Genomic DNA, 9,371 nt, shown 5'->3' with positions numbered 1-9,371 from the left:
TCTATATATATATATATATATATATATATAGTATTGAATTTATATACTACGTATTGTGGTTGTAGTATATAAATTCACACTGAAATTATGTACTATATACACTTAAGATTCAGATTGACCGTTGATGTTTCCAATCTTCCAGAAGACAGCTATCACGCTCATGATTTGACAATCGCTGACGCTCGCACCAATTTTATATGCAAACAATCGGCGCGAGCATCCGCGATTGTCATACTATGAGCGATGGCTATATTGTTTCGTGAAATATCAGAAACATCAAGTCAGATACGGTTTGCTTCTCATATTTTATGGAGTAAATTAATGAAATTCAGTGAAAAATAACTTGTGAAGTTCTTTGGATCGTAGCGGACATATCAGAGAATCGAGAATCAGTAAGAAGATGTATCATTCCATAGTGAAAAGATAATTACGTTTCATTATTCTTTTTGAGAAATTAGTTTTGAAGGTGGAAAAAAACAAGTGTGTACAAGTTTTTCATAAATCTTGGGAATTTAATTACTTTTTCAATTACATTTTAGATCGAACGATTTGTTTACTTTGCTTTCAACCTTCGTAATTAAAAAATATGTGTTAGAGAAACATTATAAAACTCATCATTTGGTAAATTTGAATTACTGAAATTCAGAAAAATTGAATGTTATAGAAGGGTTAAAATTAGTTTATTAAAAAAAATGCAATACCTTCTTTTCCTTGTTCTTCTCAAAAATCCCTACAAACCTCTTATGCAATTTCTCTGCTTATAGCACAAAATTCTGAACCATTCACCGAAGGCGTTTTCGTGAAAAATCCCAAAGGGACGCTGACACCTGTTTCGAAGGACAATGCGAACGTCGGTCTTACTTTTTGGGTCAAGGAACTTAACATTTTGACCCGGGACTGGACCTCGTGCGATCACAGGTGTTTAGGGGGAAAGGAATATGAGTGATATTTCAAATAAATAGAATCTGGCAATCTTCATTTACAATAATGACTTATAGTTATTAATAAAAAAATTAAAGTTATATAGAATATATATACATATAGTTATATATAAAAAAAATCATCATTATTCGTGTCGTTACAATGAATTTGGTTATGATAAAAGAGTTGATATTTAATTATGAAAGATGCGTGCGTGCGTGCGTGCTTGCGTGCGTGCGTGCGTGCGTGCGTGAGTGCGTGAGTGCGTGCGTGCGTGCGTGCGTGCGTGCGTGAGTGCGTGCGTGCGTGCGTGCGTGCGTGCGTGCGTGCGTGCGTGCGTGCGTGCGTGCGTGCGTGCGTGTGTGTGTGTGTGTGTGTGTGTGTGTGTGTTCCTATATGGGGATCTTTATACTATGTGTGTATAACTGGAATGGCAGGCCAACTTACTATTTAGTTAGTGAGATCTTGAATAGATAGATCGGTGAAAGTGTACGAGGAGGCCCGCTGTCCACGGAAGAGCGCCAGGAGGGCAGTCGCAGTGGCCAGTGATTGGGTGACCTCAATGTTAATTGTTGCCCACAATTTTTATATGCACTTGCGCGAACTGGCGTGAACTATGGCGGGTTCTCGTAGCCTGATTTCCGTACTGACCGCAGTTGATCCCAACAATGATTCGATGCACTCGAGTACGCGAACATACATTGTTTTTTACTGACGTGAACTGTACTAACGTGAACCGATTGAGTTTGACTTTTGTACTGACGCTTTTGCTCTGCACTTCCGCGGGATCTCTATTTATACCCCAAAAAAGGGCGTTGAGCCCTTTGTCTAGGATGTAATAGTTAGTTGCAATGTGTTAGTTGCAACGCGAGTTTTACGATTTTTATAGCGTCCTATTGTTGTTAATCTAAAATACATCATTAGAGAGAGTTTGGAGAAGAAAAGAAATTATAGATTTACATTTTTCTTTAAAGAAGCAAGATTGCTCCAGATGGATGACGAATTCTATTATCCTCGCGGAAAATGTGACTAGGTAAACAGACGGTTACCGCGCACAACTAGTTTTGCGTGCAAGGCAACCATTGTCAGTCGCAAATCCGATCTTAAATAACACTACCGTGGGAAGTTATCCCATGCGACGTGGCGCCTGTTTTCTTAAGATGAAATTGTTGGCCAGTCTGGGGCGACAAAGCTTGAATTTTTACTATTGCGTGACTTCGGTGCATTTATAATCTTTTGTAATCTTGTCACTTTTCGGGCCTGCATTAAGTTGTTATTCATTCCGGGATGATTGGCGTTTACGATTATTGAACTTTTCGCGGAGCTTGTCCGGTTCCCCTTTTCAGTTCTGTCAGACCATTATCAGAAGACTCGCTCGAGTTTCGTAGACGCCAACCATAGTCGCGACGTGGAGCCGATTCTTTTGAAAGAAAAGAATCGTGGCGTCTGTAGGACGTAACAAAAGCTTTTGGCAATTCCTTAGCTCGGGAAAAATGAACGTCATTCGTCTTAGTGCAAGAACTGTAACATCAAGAATTGTTGATATCAGTGATTCTATAAGGGATGAATTACAAAACCTTTTAAAATCATGTATTAGGTGTACAACTTCCGCCGTTTTCTTATAGAAAGCTTAGCGGTAAGTGGTGGTCGAAATAAATAGATCATAGACGTCATACAATAAACTTGGGCATCTGTCAACATAATCATTCACTCATAGAAACATTAATGGATTTGTGTCTGCATCATAAAGTTATTCTCGAATGAAAATGTTAGTTTATGAGCCAAATTTTCGTCACTTGCGGGAGATTTTAATTTTCTGCTTCAATATGAAGAAATCTGCGGCTGAGGTTCATCAAATGCTCTCAAATACTTATGGTGAGGCCGTTATTAGTGAAAGAATGTGTCGTGAGTGGTTTCAACGCTTCAAGAACGATGATTTTGACGTCGAAGACCGGCATAGCGGTGGAAAAGAGAAGGTTTTCGAAGATGCAGAATTGGAGACATTAATTGATCAAAACTCGTGTCAAAATCAAGAAGATTTGGCACGATCATTGGGAGTGATTCAACAAGCCATTTCAAAACGTCTCAAAGTCATGGGAATGATTCAGAAGCAAGGAAATTAGGTGCCGTACGAGTTGAAGCCGAGAGATGTTGAACGGCGTTTGTTTGCTTGTGAACAGCTGCTTGAAAGGCAAAGACGTAAGGGATTTCTGCATCGCATTGTGACTGGGGATGAAAAATGGGTTCATTACGATAATCCCAAGCGCAGAAAATCATGGGGAATTCCCGACCATGCTTCCACGTCGACGGCCAAACCAAATATTCACGAAATTTAAATATCTCTATTATTCACTGCATCAGGAAGCATTAGCCGGTAAAGTTGTAGAACTTTCAACAATTATGGAGACTATCACTAAAATAATTAATGAAATTAATATGAAATTAAATTATGGACATAAGTTCCTTGAAAATTTAAATTATTTCTTGAGGAACATAAAGCTGTTTACACAAATGTTTCACTTCATTGTCCAGTTCGTTGGCTTAGTGCTGCAAAATATTTAGAAATATTTTTTGCGATAAGAAAAGACATTCTCCTTTTCCTGAAAGAAATAAACAATTCAAAATTTCACGAATATATTATATATCTCTTTTGGAAGATGTGACATTTCTTACTGAACTCGCTTTTATTACTGATATAAGTAATTAATTTAGATTCCTTAAATTAAAACTGCAAAGGATGAATCAAAATATTTCCCAATTAGTGAATCACGTTGATTTTTTCTGAAGAAAATTGGTATTAAAATCTCATTTAAACGATAATATTTTTCACTTTTTTCTTTTTTGTCAGATTCTTCTCAAAGAACATGATAATAATTGCAATTTCAAAGAATACATTCATTTTTTAAATTAATAATTCTCTATAGACGAATTTGATACACGATTTACTTGCTTCGAAAAACTCAGAACTGAATTAATTCTTTTCGAGAATCCTTACAGCGCTAATTGAAGGACAACATCTTGACTTGCAAGAATTATGTGATTTGCAGAACGATGTTGCACTTAAAACGGTTAAACTGGTACGGATTTTTACAAAATATTGAAAGAATCATCGTACCCCAATCTTCGATATTTCGGACTTCGAATTCATTCCATGTTCGGATCTACATATTTATGTGAGACATCCTTTTCAAAAATGAAACTTATAAAAAATGAGAGACGTTCTACCTTGATAATTCTTTGCCTCTTATGCAGCTCGCTGCATGTAATATGCAAATCGACATTTCTGATCTCGCCGATAAAAGATTCCGAAAATCAGAATAAGTATTAGGTGTTGGAATTAATTCGTAGCGTTTTACAAGTGATGGGAAGTACTTTCATTAATGTATTTTTTAATGCTCATGTGAAATAAATAACATTCTTTCATTAAAAAACGCTACGAATTAATTCCAACACCTAATATTTTTCATTTCGATTGTGTTTAATTACTTGATCGTACTGTTACGTCCTACAGATGCCACGATTTTTTTCTTCGCCGCGACTATGGTTGGCGTCTTCGAAACCCGAGCGGCGCCTTCTGATAACGGCCTGACAGAATTGAAAAGGGACCGGACAGGCGTCGCGAAAACTCGTAAATGCCAATCAACCCGGAAAGAATAAAAATTAATGTAGGCCCGAAAAGAGACAAGATTGCAAAGACATTATAAATGTACCGAAGTCACGCAATAGTAAAAATCTAGGCTTTATCATCCGAGACTGACTAACAATTCCATTTTAAAAAATAGGCGCCACGTTGCACTTAAAAGAATCGTAAACGCGTAGGATAACTTCCCACGGGAGCGTTACCTAAAAACAGACAATGGTAGCCCTGCACATAAACCTATTTGTGCACATTAACCATCTGTTTATCTAGCCATATTTTCCGCGAGAATAACAGAATTCGTCATCCGTCTCGGAGCAATCTTGGCTCTTTAAGAAAAATCATAAATCACTTTCTCTTCTTTTTGAAACTACTCTAACTATTTTAGATCCACAACGTTAGATTATAACATAGAACATTATAAAAATCGTAAATCCCGCGTGACATTGCAACTAACTTTTGCATCCTAGACAAAGGGCTCAACACCCTTTTTTCGGGGTATAAATAGAGATCCCGCGGAAGCGCAGAGCGTCAGTACAGAATTTTAAACCATTCGGTCCACATTAGTAGAGTTCGCGCTCAGTTATTCATTGTCTCGGGCAGTGCAAAAATTACTATAACCCGCACTAATCACGCCAATTCGCGATCCCGTCCGAGTGCGAACTTGTAATCAAATCGCAACTGAAGTTACCAACCTTACCCCACGGCGACTTCCCTTCGAACGTTCTTCGCTGATGACGGATCTTCTTGGCCACCCGTTTAGAATATACCCGACATCTTGAGCCAGCTAATAGTAAGTCGCAACCATTTTCAGTCCACCCCCCGCGTTTCCCCGCATGGAAAAACACATTGTGCATAAATACATTTACACGCGTTTCCCACTCACACACACACACACACACACACACACACACACACACACACACACACACACACACACATACACACACACACACACACATTCATCCACAAGCTATAGTATGTATATTTTTTTTGTAAAGAAAAGTCTTATAATGTATAAAATTCCTTTGTTCCATTATATTTAATTTTATTAATAAATGTAATTTAAGATATTTCCCTGTCTTTTATTGATATCATCCCTCGCATTCACTTCCCTCGAATACCTGAGATCGCACGAAGTCCAGTTCCGGATTAAAGGGATTAAGTTCCTTGACCGAAAAAGTAGGACCGACGTTCGCACTGTCCAACGGAACAGGTGTCATAGCGTCCCTTCGGACGTTGACCCACATTCCGGGACTTAAAAGGTGCGTACGACTCACAGATGTTCGCCTCCGCGCGTATACCTGTGAGATTGAGTCTGACCGTCCTTCCATACCCTCTCCATTCTCCCTCATTGTCTCCTTGACCAAATTTTCAAGAGTTTGGACGTAACAGTACAATTCATCATTTTTATCAGTGGACTAGGCCTGTTGGGGATACCACTTAAAAAAAAACGCGTCAAAAATAATACCTCGAGGATGACATGGAAAACTATTAAAAATTCATGTATTCATTTTGAGCGCTTACCCGTTGCTTCATTCTGTGTTAATTATATAATGAGCGAAAAAAGATAGAATGAAGTTTACAGCGTGAACGCCCAAAGCGAGTCCCGTGCATCTCATGTCTTTGAACATTACACGCTCCTAAACATCGAGTGGCTTTTGAACTGCGGGGCGAGCGGTAAGAAGAGTAGCAAGAACCTCTCGAAAATCAATTGAGAAATGCAAGTTTTGCCGAGCCCTGTATTAGAGTATCGATGATATGCATTTTTTTAAAGAAATGGAAGGATAAGGGAAGAATAGACATTTTTTCCATACAATATTGCATCAAACATATAACGTTATTTTTACCAGTAAACATATTAGAATCGTGAAACATATTACAATCGTTGAATATATTACAGTGATTATATTTATATACTTACTTATTTACAGTTTAAAAACACGTGTTGAAGATTATTTTGAGCTACTACACAAACTAGTCCAAGTATAAATTTCTTAATAATCATATTGTGCGTATTTAAAGACACAGAATAATAAGATGAACCGATTGGTAGAAAGAAAACACATAGTTACTGCAAAATTTAGTCACATATTGCTAAAAGCATAATTTTTAAAATAAGCAACTGTGCATTTTCTATACATACACGACATAAACATAAAGTAAGAATCAATCAATCTTCAATATTCCAGATTTTATTCAATTTTGATGTTATTGTGTATCTTAAAAATCATTCTTAGTTTCCATGTAATAACATTCATAAACATTAAATGAAGTTAGTCGGTTTAATCTTGCGCGAGTAAGACGATATTATAGAAAGTTTATTTAAATCCGATTATGTTTTCTCTTTTTCATTATCAGTAATATAAGGCCCCAGTGTTCGAAAATAGTTGCATATTTCGAGCCGACTAGCATCGCTTACTTTTTTCCCACCGCTTATTACCACTTAACCATAGTATATACAGTAGCGCAATTCTCTGTCGGCACTTTTGGTGTTAATATTTTCCAAAATGGAGTGCGCACGCGCGAAATAAGTTCCCTAGTAACGCCATCTGAATTTCTTTCTCAGTTTGAATTTCTCATCTGAATTTCTTTGCTCTTTATTTTTCCGCTTTCTCTCTCTCTTTCTCTCTCTCTCTCTCTCTCTTTTTCTCTAAGTCATTTGTATATCAAAGTATATGTACAATATATATATATATATATATATATATATATATATATATATATATATACATATATATAATCTAAATGTAAATTAAACTAAATTAAACTAAAAGAAATAGATTTATAATTGCAATGCATTGCAAAATGAAAAAAATACAAAAATAAGAAAATAAAATTATATAAATTATAAAATTATATAAAATTATATAAATATTGTATGATACAAATATTATATTGTAAAAATATTTTAATTAATGACTGCAGCATACGATGCTTGTTTTTCTGCTAGATCGCTTGCGTTTTAGTAAATTATTAGAATTGCATCACATAGAATGCAGATTTCTAGCTAAAACGAAAACAATCCAGCAATTATACATATTACTCAGTACTTAAACGAGACTGAAGAAATTATGTTTATATGTATGTGTCTGTATGTGCGTGAATGTAAGTGTGTATGATTTCAATTAATGGTTTACATCTCATTGCATTGTTGTCTTATTTCCGGTTTTGTTGCTGGTTGGCTTTGTAACAGCAATTTTGCTGATGCCTAACCATTTGGAAGCTACTAATAACTATTGTATTGTATTTTATTTTATTTTATTTTATGTCTACTATAGTCTATTGTATTTTTTTTTATGTCTATTATTCTGTCTATTAACATATAGTCTTTCTCATAAAGCTTCGCAATAAACTAAATTAAACTAATTAAAGTAAACTAATCATGATTTTCTTTTCTTCTATCTCTTTCTCTGATCCATATTTCAGCTACTCGAACATTTAAATAACCCTGAAAGAGAAAACGGAAAAAGAAAGAAGTGAGATAGAAGTTTAGATGGCGTTACTGGGCAACTTACTTATTTCGCGCATGTGCATTTCATTTTTGACAACATAAAATCAGGAGAGTTGCACTATTATATAACTGTAGCTCTAAGCTCGTCGGCCAAGCCACTGCGCCGGATCGTGCGCAGACGTGTATTTCAGCAGCACCGCACTATCAAAAATATGCTGCGTATCTTTCTGCAAATTATCATTACTTTCCTTCCTATATACTTGCAATTTTCTTAATTAAATCAAACTTTCTACTATTAATATATATATATTATATATATATATATATATATATATATATATATATATATATATATATATATATATACAGAGTGTCTCAGACCATCCGTCCACCCTTTTTATCTCCACAGGATAAGATCCTGTTACGTCCATACCCTTGGAAATTTAGTTAAGGAAACAATGAGGGAGAATGGAGAGGGTATGAAAGGACGGCTAGACTCAATCTCACAGGTATACGTGCAAAGGCGAATACCTGTGAGTCGTACGCACCTTTTCGGTCTCGGAATATGGGTCAACGTCCCGAAGGGACTCTATGACACCTGTTCCGATGGACAGTGCGAACGTCGGTCCTACTTTTTGAGTGAAGGAACTTAATCCTTTTGACCCGAGACTGGACCTCGTGCGATCTCAGGCGTTTAAAGGGAAAACAATGCGAGAGGTGATTCCAATAAATGGCAGCTAGGAAAATATAATTGACTTACATTTATTAATAAAAAAAAGAAAATTAGGTCTATATATAAATTAGGTCTATATATATAAGATATTTATACATATTTTTTTTTACATAAAATAAGAAAACTTATCCTTGTACGTGTAATGTTACAATCGATTTTTGTGTAATGTGATTGAGTAAGAAATTACTTATGGAGGTGCGTGTGTGTGTGTGTGTGTGTGTGTGTGTGTGTGTGTGTGTGTGTGTGTGTGTGTGTGTATGTATGAGAAAAGGAAACAAGATTATTGGATATTGGAGACGAGGAAAGTGATGCAGGAGCACATCGGGATGAGGTGCTTGTACAGGACGATGTAAGGGGTGGGGTTGCCTGGGATGTAACTATTCTATCTCTTTCATTGAAGGAGAACGAATGCAGTCTAAATAGCCGATCCCAGTCGATCGGCACGGGATCCGATTAGGAAGGAGGAGTTAGGAGCTGGTTTAAAAGAGGAGGAAGAGGAAATTCTTTTTCGAGGGAAAGAGGAAGAGGGAATCGTCCCTCGAGAATCGGAGGGGAAGGGAATCGTTCCTCGAGAGGCGGACGGAAATAATTCAAGATTTCTTAAATGGCGGAATCAATGACAGGGA

The 9,371-nt window shown here is 36.5% G+C and overlaps 1 pseudogene; it reads left to right on the top strand.

Annotated features, from left to right (window-relative positions):
* The first annotated feature begins 230 nt into the window (after window positions 1–230).
* Window positions 231–6,946, top strand: LOC147908797 (general transcription factor II-I repeat domain-containing protein 2B-like; annotated as a pseudogene).
* The last annotated feature ends 2,425 nt before the right edge of the window (window positions 6,947–9,371 follow it).

This window comes from Acromyrmex echinatior, chromosome 8 (genome assembly GCF_024713525.1).
Source record: "Acromyrmex echinatior isolate Ae372 chromosome 8, ASM2471352v2, whole genome shotgun sequence".
In the NCBI taxonomy this organism is placed as follows: domain Eukaryota; kingdom Metazoa; phylum Arthropoda; class Insecta; order Hymenoptera; family Formicidae; genus Acromyrmex; species Acromyrmex echinatior.
Note: the sequence above shows the minus strand (reverse complement) of the source record. Positions and strands in the feature narration are given on the sequence as shown.